Source organism: Furipterus horrens, unplaced genomic scaffold, assembly GCF_987537825.1.
Source record: "Furipterus horrens unplaced genomic scaffold, mFurHor1.1.pri manual_scaffold_4, whole genome shotgun sequence".
Taxonomy (NCBI): Eukaryota; Metazoa; Chordata; class Mammalia; order Chiroptera; family Furipteridae; genus Furipterus; species Furipterus horrens.
The window spans coordinates 25,613,853-25,628,647 of NW_028327174.1; the positions used below are offsets into that span (position 1 = coordinate 25,613,853).

Here is a 14,795-nt window from a genome sequence, read left to right on the forward strand (position 1 = left end):
GGCACACCAGACAGAAATTTAACAGGGAGATCCAGGGAAAGAGACAACGAAAGAGGGCCTTCTTAAGTGCACGTCCATCGTTGGTGGTCAGGAAGGCTGTGAGCACGCACGAGGCTGCTCCAGCTCCAGAGACATGAGGCAACCCTTGGCTGAAGGCGAAACCAACTTGAAACTTTTTAAAATTTGAAAACATTCCCCAAACCGTAAACAGATTCAAAGAAAAATGATGAAACACTTACTGGCTGAAGGCATTTAGGCAATCAATCATTAGCAGACTACTAAAATATAGTGACCCACGGGCAACCCTAGAAGGCCAGGCATAAAAAAATTTTTAAAGAAAAAAGTAGTAGCCTTCCAGGAAGAGAAAAACTTCCTTCAAATAGTTTCTTTTGAAAGTCCAAATTGTAGCCTTTTCTTCTTGCACCCAGTTGGGGAAGCAGTCTCTAGACTACTTATTTTGTTTTGTTTTTTGCTGCCCTTTACTAAGTCTAAAATTTTAGAGTGAAAAAAAAAAAAAGTTGAGCCAGAACTTCAGAAGCAGACATGGAGAGGGAAATACATTCAAAAGAATTAGTGAGGCAAGTCATTAAACAGAAAGAAAAGAAAAAAAGAAAAAAAGAAAAAAAAACAATAGCAAAGCAACAAGCCAGGGAGAGCTCAGAATCCATATATGCTATAAGGACATTGATTACCTGTCTGATATATTACAGGAGTTCCCAAATTATTTTCTAAGAAGACTCTTGCCCTTTAGAAACCTCTCAGTTCACTTCTCCAGCTCACCTTAACCTACTTTTACTGAACGGCACTTTGCCCTGATGCTGCAGAAACAAATGCCAAAGAAATCTGTCACTGAGGACATTAGAAGGGTGTTGTTCATTATCTTATATAGCAGCTTCTCTATGAGGACTAACGGTGTAGAAAATGGTTTCATTATCAGAAGTAAAGATGATTTCTCAGCAAATGGTTATTTATCTAAGGAACATTAGCTCTTACAATTGGTATGCTTTAGATTGGCTTAGATTATTCCTAGGATCCATTCCAGTTACAAAATTCATATTTCTATTAACTGTCTTCATCTTTAATATCCATCATTACACCTCATTCCATTTTTCAACATTATAAAGGGAAAAGATGCAAGCAACATTCAAATCATGGCAAAGATACTCACAAATCCTACGGCCATTCACTCCCAAAATGTCATGGAAACTTGGCATTTTAGGGTGGCTAACTAGCATCTAAACTACCTCCCCGTGTGTGAAGAATCCTCCACTTTACAGGGCAGAACCAATATCTGAAACTAAAGAAATTGAAAACACTAAGTGTTTAGCATCTAAACCTCCACTGCAATTGGAACAATGGCATTAAAATTGGGGTTTTCCTCTCTGACAAATCAAGAAAAGGAGTGAAGATGGAAGAAAAGGAAGCAAAAGTGATGGCAGCAGCAACAAGGACCACAAGCAACCCATTCTGGTGACGTTGGGTACAATGGTGATGGCAATGTAAATCCAGTTTGAATTAGTTCATCCTTCTTTAACCCATCCAATTTTACAAGGAAGTACTGGCAGCAGGGTTTTTTGTTTGTTTGATTGATTGTTTGATTGTTTTTCTATTACAGTTGTCCCATTTTATCCCCTATTGCTCTCCCCCACCCAGCACACCCCTTCTCCCACAGTCATTCATGTTCTTTGACTAGACCCTTCCCCTACTTATCCTCCTTCTCTCCCTCCCCCGTCCCCCCAATAACTGTTACTCTGTTCCTTGTTCAATTTTGTTCATTTGTTTGTGTTGTTCATTAGTCTCCTGTATCAGGTGTTATCATATGGTATTTTTCTTTCGTTGCCTGGCTTATTTTGCTAAGCATAATTCTCTCTAGTTCCATCCATGTTGTTGCAAATGGCAGGAGTTCCTTCTTTCTTTCTGCTGCATAGTATTCCATTCTGTAAATGTACCACAGTTTTTTTGATCCATTCATCTATTGATGGGCACTTAGGCTGTTTCCAACACTTAGCTATTATAAACAGCGCTGCTATGAACATAGGGGTGCGTAAGTTCTTTTGAATTGGTGTTTCAGGATTCTTCAGGTATAATCCTAGCAGTGGAATCGCTGATTCAAAAGGCAGTTCCATGGCAGCGGTTTTAGGAGTATCTGTTGCTTCAAGTCACTGAGTGAGTACAAACAGTGGTGACTATACCACCTAACAGTGGTGCCTTCACTGTCCAAGGTCTGCAGTATGATTTGGAGTACTGCTCCTGACTACAGATTCCAAGCCTGGTTCTTCTTCATTTAGGAAATTCTATGAGTAACCCAATATCTGCTTTAAAAATACTTTTTTTTAATTAAAGGGATTTCTACTGCTTACAACTATGAACATTAACACACATCTTAGATCGAAATGGCATCCCAAAGCATTACTTAAAAAGTTTAAACAAAGTCACTTCAACTCTTTGCCAACATCTTCTATCTTAGAACTACCCCCCCAACCCCCACAATCTTACGAACAGCACGTTTCATAAGTCTTTTCCCTCCTCTCATTAAGAGCCAATGTCAACATTCATCAGAATGACTGGCAGAAAACTGTCAGGCAAATCACATCATGAACCATCAATCTATACACTTACCCAAAACAGTAAGGGAAAGATCTCTGACAGATTTGATACTTATGTCACCACAAACAATGAAACAATAAGGTGTGAAAGAAAGAAAACCAACTGAACTCTTTGCTTTATTCACACCTTTATAACTTCAAAACCCAATAATCATCCCTATATAATGATCGTGAGATAACCAGTTCTCAAATATTCAGAAACTAGAACTGTACATGTAATTAACAGTTACGGTATGGTCTAAATGTTTACTCCTCCAAAATTCATATGTAAAATCCTAACTCCCAAGGTGATGATATTAGCAGGTGTAACCTTTGGAGGTAATTAGCTCATGAGGGTGGAGCCCTTATGAATGGGATTAGTGCCCTTATAAAAAAAGTCCAAGAGCTTACTTGCCCTTTCCACCATGTAAAGTTACAGTAAAAAAGAAAAAAGAAAAAACAGCCATCTATGAAGCAAGCCCTCACCAAACAACAAACCTGCCAACGCCTTCATCTTGGACTCCCCAACCTCCAAAATTATGAGAAATAAATTTCTGTTGTTTATGTGCCACCAATTATTATATTTTGTTATAGAAATCCAAACAGACTAGAGAAGTTACCTTTAGCATGATGTTTCTAGATTGTGCACATCCTTCTCCATACAAATACAGTACACTAATAATAACAATAGTAATAGTAGTAATACCACCATTACCAACAGCAATAGCAGCAGCATGAAATACATAAAACATGAATTTTCAACCCTGGCAGCATTTGAGAAGGACCTGAGAAACTAATTAAAAATATCAGTAACTTGGGTTCTTCCATAAGAGATTGTCATTAAGTTGGTCTGGACTGGGACTTGGGCACCAATACTGTCTAAAAGCTCCCCAAAGAATTCTAATGCACTCAGGTTTAAGAACCAGTCAAAAGAAATCTGATTTTCAAGCACCTGTTTATCCACAGCATTCAGTTTTTGTACCGGTAGTGTTAATATGTTTAACTCATTAACCAGCTGATCCTAAATATTAACTAATAATTAGCTCCAGGTGGCACTGAATCCTTAAGGTGTGGAAAACCATGTAAGGGAGCAAAGCACCAAGTAAATTCCACCCACACAATAGCCTTCTATATATTCTTCAAATATTTTATAGTTTGACAAATGCGATTTTAGAAGTTCACATTGCTTAAATTTTACTAAGTGGAACAGGGTTGGGACTGACGGTGGGCGTGCGAGACGTCAGGGCAATGGAGAGCAATGGAGGAAAAACTGGGACAACTGAAACAGAACAAAAACAAAAAAAGATATTAAAAATTATTACTAAATGGAAATATACAAAGATCTGTGAGAATAAAAATGAATTTTCTAATTTCTTCTACAACTTTTCAAGATTTTGACATTCAGTTCTTTATATAGGGGCAAAACCTCAATTGAGATTTTAATTTGTTAATTTCATTCAATATATCACACACAACAATCTTATGTTTCTTACAAGATATGAACAAAATAAAATACTACAATAAACATCCTTTAAAATTTTTTGTCTACAGTTTAGAAAATGTTGCCAAAATCGTAAAAGAGGGATTATATTAGATTATCTAAGAATTTTCATCAAAATGTATACAATACAAATAGTATACAGCTGACCCTTGAACAGCATGGGTCTGAACTGAACAGGTTCACCTGTATGCAAAATTCTTTTAAAAAAATAAATAGAAAAATTATTTAGAGATTTGTGAAAATGTTAGAAAAAACACACAAACCATGTAGTGTAGAAATACTGAAAAACTTAGGACATGTTTTATGTCATAACTACATAAAATATATGTAGATACAAGTCTATTTTATCATTTATTACCATAAAATATGCACAAATCTATTATAAAAAGTAAAAAATTATCAAAACACATACACAACACTTAAAGACCATACATGGCACCATGCACAGTCAAGAGAAATGTAAACAAATGTAAAGATGCAGTGTTAAATCATAAGTGCATAAAATTAACTGTAGCACTTATTGTACTACTATAATCATTTTGTAGCCACCTCCTGTTGCTATTGTGGTAAACTGAAGTGTTGCATTAAGTATCTGCTTAAAATCCCACGTGACCCTAATCATCTCCATAAATTCTATATCACAGTAAAAAGGGATCTCTTGCGATTCTTGAGTATTTTTTTCATCGTGTCTAGTGCAATAAAACTGTAAGCCTTGAATAACACCCATACAGAATGACACTAGTGATGCTAGAAGTGTTCCCAAGAAGCAGAGAAAAGTCATGACATTACAAGAAAAATATGAATTGCTTGATGTGTATGTAGATTGAGGCCTATAGCTGCAGCTGCCTGCCATTTCACAATAAAGGAATTCAGTGTAAGAATAGTTGTAAAAAAAGAAAAGAACATTTGTGAAGCTGTTGCTGCAGGTATGCCATCAGGTGTGAAAACCTTGAACATTTTGTGAAATACCTGTTTACCTCATATTGAAAATGAAGCTTTTATTTGGGTGCGGGACTGCTATAAGAAAGGCATACCTATAGAGGCTAATATCATTGGAGAAAAAGTGAAGTCATTGCATGGCAGCTTAAACAAAATAAAGATAATGGATCTAAAGCTGGAGCATTTAATGCTGGCAAAGGATGGTTGATTTTTTTTGTTTGTTTGTTTTTGTTAGATAATTTTAAGAGGTTTGGCTTTAAAAATGTCAAGATAACAAGATGGTTTGATTAAAAAAAATTAGGGGGGGCTGAGGGGTTAGGTAATTTTAGAAAGAGAGCTGGTTTTTAAAATGTCAAGATAACAACAGGACAATCAAGAAGCAGTAGGCATGTTCCCAGAGGCCATTAAGAAAATCACTGAAAAAGGATTATCTGCATGCACAGGTCTTTAATGCAGACAAAGGTTCCCTATTCTGGAGGGGGGGGTGGTGAGAGGAGGGGAACCCACAAAGAACATTTATTAGTAAGGAAGATAAACAAGCACCAGGATTTAATACAGGAAAAGATAGCCCAATTCTACTGTTTTGTGCAAATGCAGTCAGGTTTATGATCAGGATGGCCCTTATCTAAAAATCTCCTAACCCTTGAGCCTTGAAGGAAAAAAATAAACACCAGCTGCCAGTCTTTTGGTTGTACAACAAGAAGGCCTGGACAACAGAAACTATTTTACTGCACTGGTTCCATCAATGCTTTGTCCCTGAGGTCAGGAAATACCTTATCAGTATGAGACTGCTTTTTAAAGTTCTTTTGATATTGGACAATCGTCCTGGCCACCTAGAACCCCGTGAGTTCAACACCGAAGGCATCAAAGTGCTCTACTTACCCACACACAATCTCCAATTCAACCTCCAGATCACATGGACTTTTAGGGCTCATTACACACAGGACTACTGTATGGAAAAGACTGTCAGTGCTATGGAAGAGAACCCAGACAAAGAGTATCCTGAAAGTCTGGAAGGATTACATGGTTGAAGATGCCACTGATGATAGAAAAAGCAGTGAAAGACATCAAGCCTGAAATCATAAATTCCTGCGGGAGAAAACTGTGTCCAGATGTTGTACATGACTTCACAAGATTCACAACAGTCAATCAAGGAAATCATGAAAGAGATTATGGATCTGGCAAAGGAAAGAAAAGATGGCAGGTGAAGGATTTCAGATAGGGATCTTGGAGAAATTCAAGAGCTGAGTGAGAGACACAACACAAGAGGAATTAACAGGATGACTTGATGAAGATGAGTGCTTCCAAACCAGTGCCAGATTAAGACATAGAAGAAGCAGGGTCAGAAAACAAACAGAAACTAGATTTTCTGGCAGAAAGATTCTGATTATTCAAGATTGCTTCTTTTTTTTTTTTAAGATTGTTTCTTTTTACTTCTTTTCTAACATAATACAGGTACCTTCTATAACACAGGTACTGAAGCTAAAGCAAAATGGTGGAAGGACTGGTACTATAAAGGAACATTTTTAGAGAAATGAAAAAGCAGAGAAGTCAGACAGATTCATGAAGTATTTCCGTAAGGTTACACCAAGTGTGCATGCCTCTCCTGTCTGTCTTCTACCCCTGAAATAGCAATACTAACCCCTTTTCTGCCCCCTCCTCCTCAGCCTACTCACCATGAAGGTGACAAGGGTGAAGACCTTTATGATGATTCACTTCCACAGAGTGAGTAGGAAAGAATCATCGTGCCATAGAGTTAATAAATTTATCTGTTTGTTGTATGTGTGTCTTCATGTGAAAATCCAATAACTATACGGCAAGAACTGTATGAGATGTTTTGTGTCATCGTCATCATCATTGTGTAGAACCGTCATGTGGAAGACGTGTACTGAGGTGGATAGCCCATCCTTACATAGGCATAGGTGAGTGATATTTCCTATCAAATTAATAATGTGTTAGCTTTCTTACTGTTTTAGAATTCTATTTTCAAAGAATTACATTACAGTACAGCATGCCTTTCTCACAATTGGAGAAACTGCATATCAGCCTATCATCGCAGGTACATTTTTAAAAATGTAACAATGCTTACTGTATTATGAATGATTATAATACTATATGCCATAAAAATTTTATAACAATTCATTAATTAGGGTATATGCTAGGCTACTGTTAAGCAATCATATCAATTATACTAGGTTATCATATTGTTGCTGCATCATTATCAGTGTATAAACAGTTATACCTACAAATATATATAAATCTCTTTTTCACATTATCTTTTCATTTTTGATGTCGTGTTAGCAATACACAATATCTATAGTGGTTTGTATAATATAAAATGTAGGTACTGACAGATGATTCATCTTGTAAACAGACAAACCTATGGTACTGTAAATGTATTTTCCTTATTTTCTTAATAACATTATTTTCTCTAGCATACTTTATTGGAAGAATACAATATATTGCACACAGAGCATACAAAATATGTGTTAATCAACTGTTAAGATTATCAGTAAGGCTTCCAGTCAATAGCAGGCTATTAGTACTTAAGTCTTTGGGGAGAGTCAAAAGTTATATGCAGATTTTCAACTGCATGAGGTGTCAACACCCCTAAACCCCTGTATTGTTCAAGAGTCAACTATAGTCACTTTGACACTATATTACTTTAACACTGACCAACTTGCATCTTCTCTTGCTTATACTAAATTAAGTGTGAAATAAATCACAAAACTAATGTTATTTTTAATAATCATGATTTTTTGTTTTTGTAACTAGGTCCAGTCAAGTAAGAGATCAATATTTTTAAAACTGTCATGCCTTTAACAAAACTTTGTTACTCAAAAAGCAACGGATAATTCTGAGTTTTCACCAAGAAATGAAAATAAAAGCCATTCTGTATTATGCACCATTTCAAATCAACATAAATCAGTAGCAGAAAACTGTCTGCAGTCTTACTGAGGCACCCACAGTAGAGACTCATCTCAAAACCAACCCTCTTTGCACGTGTGTGTATGGGGCTGGGGAAGTCATTAAGATTGTCAAAATTACTGACTCAGTTCCTGAGACTCCAAGGATCAAAAGTAAAATAGATCTCCATTCTCCTAAAAATGGTGCTAATTTTAGAGCTCCCTGGATACTATCCATGGCCAAAAGAGAAAAATAAGTTACCTTCAATTTCACATTGGGATCATACACATCAAAAGAATAAACCTGAAGGTAACCACGGGGTGGGGGGTGGGGAGGGAGACAACACAAAAAACAGTTACTTAAAACTTAAAGAACAAAAAAAACCTAGCATCAGAAAGTTACAACTTTATTCCTCAAAATTTGACAGAGACACAAACTATGAAAGTTCTCACATGAATAGATAATATGAGAAGTCCTATACCTATTAAAGAAATTAAATTAATAATTTAAAACCTTACAATAATGATAACTCAAAATCTAGATGGCTCAATTAGTAAATTCCACCAAGTATTTCTAAACTAAATAATACCAATTCCACACAAATTCTTCCAAAAAATAAAACAGGAAGGAATTAGAAACACCCAATGCATTCTATGAAACCAGAATTACTTTGATTCCAAAAATCTGAAAATGATATTTCAAGAGAAAAAAAAAAAAACCTACACACATTGCAATCTCTTTCCTGAACACAAATGCAAAAACCATTAACAAAATTTTAGCGAACCAAATCCAACAATATATGAAAAGGTTAATACAGCATGACTAAGTAGGATTAATCCCAGGAATGCAAGGCTGGTTCAATATTAGAAAATCAATGACATTCACCATAGCAACATACTAAAGAAGAAAAACCATGTTTCATCTCAATATATATAAGAAGGCATTTGAAAAAACTTCACCATCAATTCATAATAATCACTCTCAGCAAACTAAAAGAGGAGAACTTCCTTACCTGAATAATGTACATCTACAAAAGCACTTGCAGCTAACACCATAAATAATGATGGATGACTGAATGCTACTTGGAGTATAAGGCAAGGATGTCTGCTCTCACCGTTCCAGTTTAACATCCTAGTGGATGTCATAGCCAGTGGAATAAGGAGGAGAAAAGAAGAAAGAGAAAGCAAGGTAAAAAAGCACACAGACTAAAAAGTAAACAAATAAAACTGTCTCTATTTAGAGACATAGTTATTTATGTATAAAATCCAAAAACATCTACAAAAAGTTACTAGAACCAATATGTGAGTTGAGTAAGATCTCAGGATATAATGTTGATATAAAAATAAATTATATTCTATACAAAAGCAATGAACAATGAAAATTGAAAATTTTAAGCAATATCATTTACAATAGAATTATAAAACATGAAATATTTAGGTATAAATGTGACAACACATGTGTAGGACCTGTAGGCTAAAAACTAAAAAACAGCGACAAAAGAAATCAAAGACCTAAATAAATGAAGTTATATACTGTGTTAATTGATGGAAAGGCTCAGTATGAGTAATATGTCAATTCTCCCAGAGTTAATGATTAGAATTTACAATCCTAATCAAAATCCCAGCAAGATTTAATTAGAAATTAACAAGCTAATACTAACATTCATTTGAAAAATCAAAGACTAGAGTTGTCAAAAACAATTTCAAAAATGAAAAACAACCCGGGAGAATTCATACTAACTGCTTTCAAGACTTACTACCTTGCCCTGGTTGGTGTGGGTCAGTGGAATGAGTGTTGCCCTGCAAACCAAAGGGTTGCCGGTTCAATTCCCAGTGAGGGCACATGCCTGGGTTGCAGGTCAGGTCCCCAGTTGGGGGTGTGCGAGAGGCAACCACACACTGATGTTTCTCTCCCTTTCTTTCTCCCTCCCTTCTCCTCTCTCTAAAAATAAATAAATAAAATCTTTTTTAAAAGAAGACTGACTTCCTTTACTACAGTAATTACGACAGCATGTTATTAACAAAACAATAGACACAAAGACACCAGAGAGTACAGAAATAGACCCACGTATATATTGCCAATTGACTTTCAATAAAGATACAAAAACAATTCAACAGAGGACAGTTAGTTGGTGCTGAAACAATTGTACATCCATATACCAAAATGAACCTCAATTATACCACATACTGCATACAAAAATTAACTCAAAATGAGTTAATAGAATTAAATGTAAAATCTAAAACTTCTAGATAAGAAATTTAGGAGAAAAACATTGTAACCTTAGATTAGGCAAAGATTTCTAAGACTTGACACTAAAGGTCAAAAGCACAATCGCTAAAAGAAAAAAAAAACCTAATAATCAAAATATGTCTGATCTTTGGAAGATGTTAAGAGATTAAATGACAGGCCACAGACTAGGAGAAAAGACTTATCAAACACATATCTGATAAAGGACTTATATCCAGACTAAACCAACAACTTTCAAAACTCAACAATAATGAAGAGAACCAATATAAAACATGGCAAAATCTTATAGACATTTCAACAAAGAAGATATACAAATAACACATTAAACATATACAAAGATGCTCACCATTAGTCTTTTGAGGAACACAATGAAAACCACAATGAGATATCACTATACAGACATAAGAATGCCTTAACAGAAGATGACAATAACAAATACCAGTGAGGATGCAGAGCTACTGGAACTCTCCTACCCTACTAATAGTAATGAAAAACGGTATAGCCACTTTGGGAAATTTTGTGTTTCTTATGAAGTTAATTATAGTTACCACAGAACCCAGCAATCTGACTCCCAAGAGTAATGAAAAAGAAATGCAAACGTATGTTCACACAAAAATCTGTACACGAGTTTATAGTAGTTTTCTTTGTGCTCACCCGAACTGGAAACAACTCAAGTATCCTTGAACTAAATAATGGATAAACAGACTGTAATACAACCATACAACAGAATACTACTCAGCCAGAACATCAACAAAAAAAACTAACAATTGATACACGCAACACAAATAAATCTCAAATGTTTTATGCTGCACCAAAAAAGCCAGTCTCATCCTGACTCCGTTGGTTGGGCATCATCCCATGAGGCAAGGGGTTGCAAGTTTGTGGGTTTGCTCCCCAGTCCAGGTATGTACAAGAAGCAACTGGTAGATGTTTCTCTTCCTCTTTTTCTCCCTCCCTTCCCCTTTCTCTAAAAATAAATAAATAAAATCTTTTAAAAAAATAAAAAAGAGAAGCCAGTCTCAAAAGGCTACACACAGTATTATACAGTATATGCATTTCAAAAAAGGCAAAACTGTAGGAATAGAAAACAAATCAATTGCCAGGAGCTGGAGGAGAGGCAACAAGGTGAATACAAAGGAGCACAAAGAAACTGATGCTGCGCGGAGAGTGATGAAGAGTCCTGTATCTCCACTGCGGTGGTGATACTGACAAAGACTCTCTCTTCGACTAAATTCTAGCCAGGCTCCTCTGAGTCCTTTCTCCACTAGGCCTCAATGTTGGCCTATAATGATGTGAACAAAACACTAACAGAGTTTCTAACAGTTCACGGCTTCATCCAAAGGATGGCCCTAGGCCCTCTTCAAGTGCCTGCCTGAGAAAACTCAAAGCTGCAAAAAGAATTTACTGTTTGTTCCAAGCACACCTGAACATAGGGCTCCTGTCTGCCAGTCTCCATGGAGGGTTGGAGCTTTCCATAAGCGCCAGTTAACCAACGCAGATGGTTTTACAGGAACCAATCTCCCCTTCCAGCTTTTGTAATTTACACTCTCCTGACTCTACTGAACCTCTGCTTACCACCACCACGCCTTTCCCTCATTCGTATAAAACACTGAGTCATCCCTGTGCAAATCAAAGATGAGTTCCATTCATGCTGGACTCTTTTCCACACTGCAATCATATATTACTGATTAAAATCTGTCCTTACCGCTTAAACTCGGGTCCAGCATTTGTCAAAATTCATTAATACTATACAGTATTCCCTCGCTTATCACGGGCATTACGTTTTAGATGCCCCCCGCGATAGGTGAAAATCCACGAAGTAGGAACTTTACATTTATTTTAGTATTAATATATATTTTAAGGCTTTATAAACCCTTTCCACACACTTATAAACCATTCCCAGTCCCTTAGTAACCTTTCCCACTCCCTTATTAACCTTTTCCACACTCTTATAAACACTACTTATGTTCTTAAACATATTCTACACTCTTAAACCTATGTCACTTTAACATACATATACAGTAGCGCAAAATCCCGTGATATAGCAAAAAACCCACAATAAATTAAATATAGTATTTTTTAAAATCCTGCGATACAGTAAGGCCGCAATAAGTGAACCGCGATATAGAGAGGGACTACTGTACACTAAAAGGGATGAGTTTTACTGTATGCAAAATTACACCTCAATTAAAATAAGAACAACAAGTTTTTGTAACCAATAACAAAAAGCTTCTGAACCATCAGCAATATTTCACCTCATTAATAGGTCAATAAAAGCCCATATGATCATATGAAATGCTGAAAAGTCATGACAACCACCAATTTTAGAACTGTGTTTCTATCAACAACTAAATGCACACACCCTTTCTCTAACAGGAATATGGACACTATGGTCAGGAGGTGAAGTCTGACCTATGCCTTGTTTGTGTAAGGCTCCATGAGGTAAGAATGGTTTTTACATTTTTAAGGGGTTGTAAAAAAAAAAAAAAAAGTAACATGTAACAGAGACTGTATGTGGCCCACAAAGACTAAAATATTTACTGTCGGGGCCTTTAGAGAAAACATTTGCCTACCCTGGCTTCTAAGCCTGCTACTCAAAACGTGCTCCCTGGACCAACATCCTCACCAAAATCTCAGGCTCCACTCTAGAACTATTAAACCAGAATCTGCATTGTAACAAGAGAATAAGACCAAAGTTGTTTTTTTTTCCTTACAGATGTGTCTTTTTAACATCAGAAAATACACAGTAGTAATAGAACACACAACTCTAGAAAACACTGAACAGTATTTCTAGGAAAAATCCATAATGCACTTGGCAAAATGGTCCTAGAGCAATTCTGGAAAAAAAATCAATTAAATATCAATTATACTGTGACTATTTGCTGAAACCAAAATTATAGCTGACACAGTCCAACACCAAGACAAAATACTTTAAATCATCCTCCCAGAGAATGTGGTAAGTACTTATGCCATTCACTAAGAATAATAAAAGATACAAAGGTACTCCAAGGTTTTTAAGAATATTTCCCTAATTATTTCATCTAAACCCTTTATTTCATCCAAAGAAAAATACAGGGTTCAAATTTTCCCAAAAGTTTATATACATGTTATAGTCATTAATCTCAGCCATCCAGAATGACTTGGAAATGACTATTCTACAGGTCCTGTCACAAAGGAGTATTTAACTGAAAATTAGATACAAGTATTAGCTACACTGGAATTCTGTTGCTATGATTCCCCTTGGGAATGAAGGAGGACGGGGCATATATTTAACAATAATTTAAATAAAATTACAAATACTCCAAAATAGAATCATTACTCTATAATCAAGAAATTTGTATTTGTTTAGGTCAATACAAATCTCCTTCATATCAAATGTCATTAAACAACAGAAGGGGTAATACATAGGTTTGAACTTAGGACTCTGCCCCATTCTGACAGATTCTACAATACTTCTTAAAGCAAATGCTGAAGGTATTAACTATAATATACTTTTCTCCTACCCCCTACCTTAATTATTTAAAAAACTGTGCATTAATTCCAGGGCTGAAATGTTTATTTTTCACGGCTTTGAGGTTAATGAACTAAAATCACTTAAAATGTATACTGTACTGTGTATCTGTATTAGATTAAACATGAGCTCATACTGATATCTCCAATTCTAAACCACTATCACATGAATCTTTCTAGCCTGAAACAGCAAGTTGCTTACCTGTAATCTCCTACTCCAACAGTGAGAAACCTGGTTCCCATCACCTACCATCTATTTTTTAAAATTCTAGTATAGACTTAAAATTGTTAACTGTACCTTTTGGGAAGCAACACTAACAAATAAGAGTATACTGCTTAAGTACAAGTTCCTCCTCCTTCAGTCTCTCAGGTTCCGTGCATTTCCAAAGTTACTTAGGTCAACACCTTTTGTTCCCTGCTCTCTTCGGTGAGATTTTTTCTTTCATTTCTATTAGAATTAGATTTGTCTGTCCATCTCAGTCTGCCTTCCATCTTGGGGGCCTTCCAACCTCCTAATTTTTTAAAATTTGCATACATTAAGGTTCACTTTCTGCTGTAAAGTTATATTAATTGATTCTGACAAATGTACACTGCTTTTTTTAAAATGGTGCCTCTCACCTTCTCGTATATAAAACATCTTACAAACAATTCTACTACTCGTTCATCAGGCACATATACATTTCCAAATTCTCCTTCAATCTACTGAACAGAGTATACAGTCCACAGGTTTGTAGGCTTATCTCCATGTACAGATCACTTTTTCACAATCTCTGAGGAGACTAATTTCTGAAAACTTTGCTTTCAGATTAACAATTGTGCTCTCATCATTAGGCTTCAAAGGGAAAATGTTGCAGTTCTATAAGAAAACAGATTTCATATCTTATTTTATATCCAAATTCTAAGTTTCACTTACACTTCTATCATTAATTAACTAACAGAAGCTTTAAAAGACAGTTATGAATTTATATTACTGCACAGGCCAATGCTCAATCCACTGAGCCACAGCAGCCAGGGCTAATCAGCATCAGATTTAAAAGCCAGTTTTAGTATCCCTTAGGAAATGCAGGTGTTTGAGGAATAACTCCCACTGCTTCTTAAAAACCAGG

General features: G+C 35.8%; 1 protein-coding gene across 2 annotated transcripts in view; it reads right to left on the minus strand.

Moving 5' to 3' along the window:
• The window catches only part of LRP6 (LDL receptor related protein 6), a 137,601-nt gene that overhangs the window by 88,319 nt on the left and 34,487 nt on the right, over nt 1-14,795 (minus strand). The gene's annotated exons all lie outside the window — the stretch shown is intronic.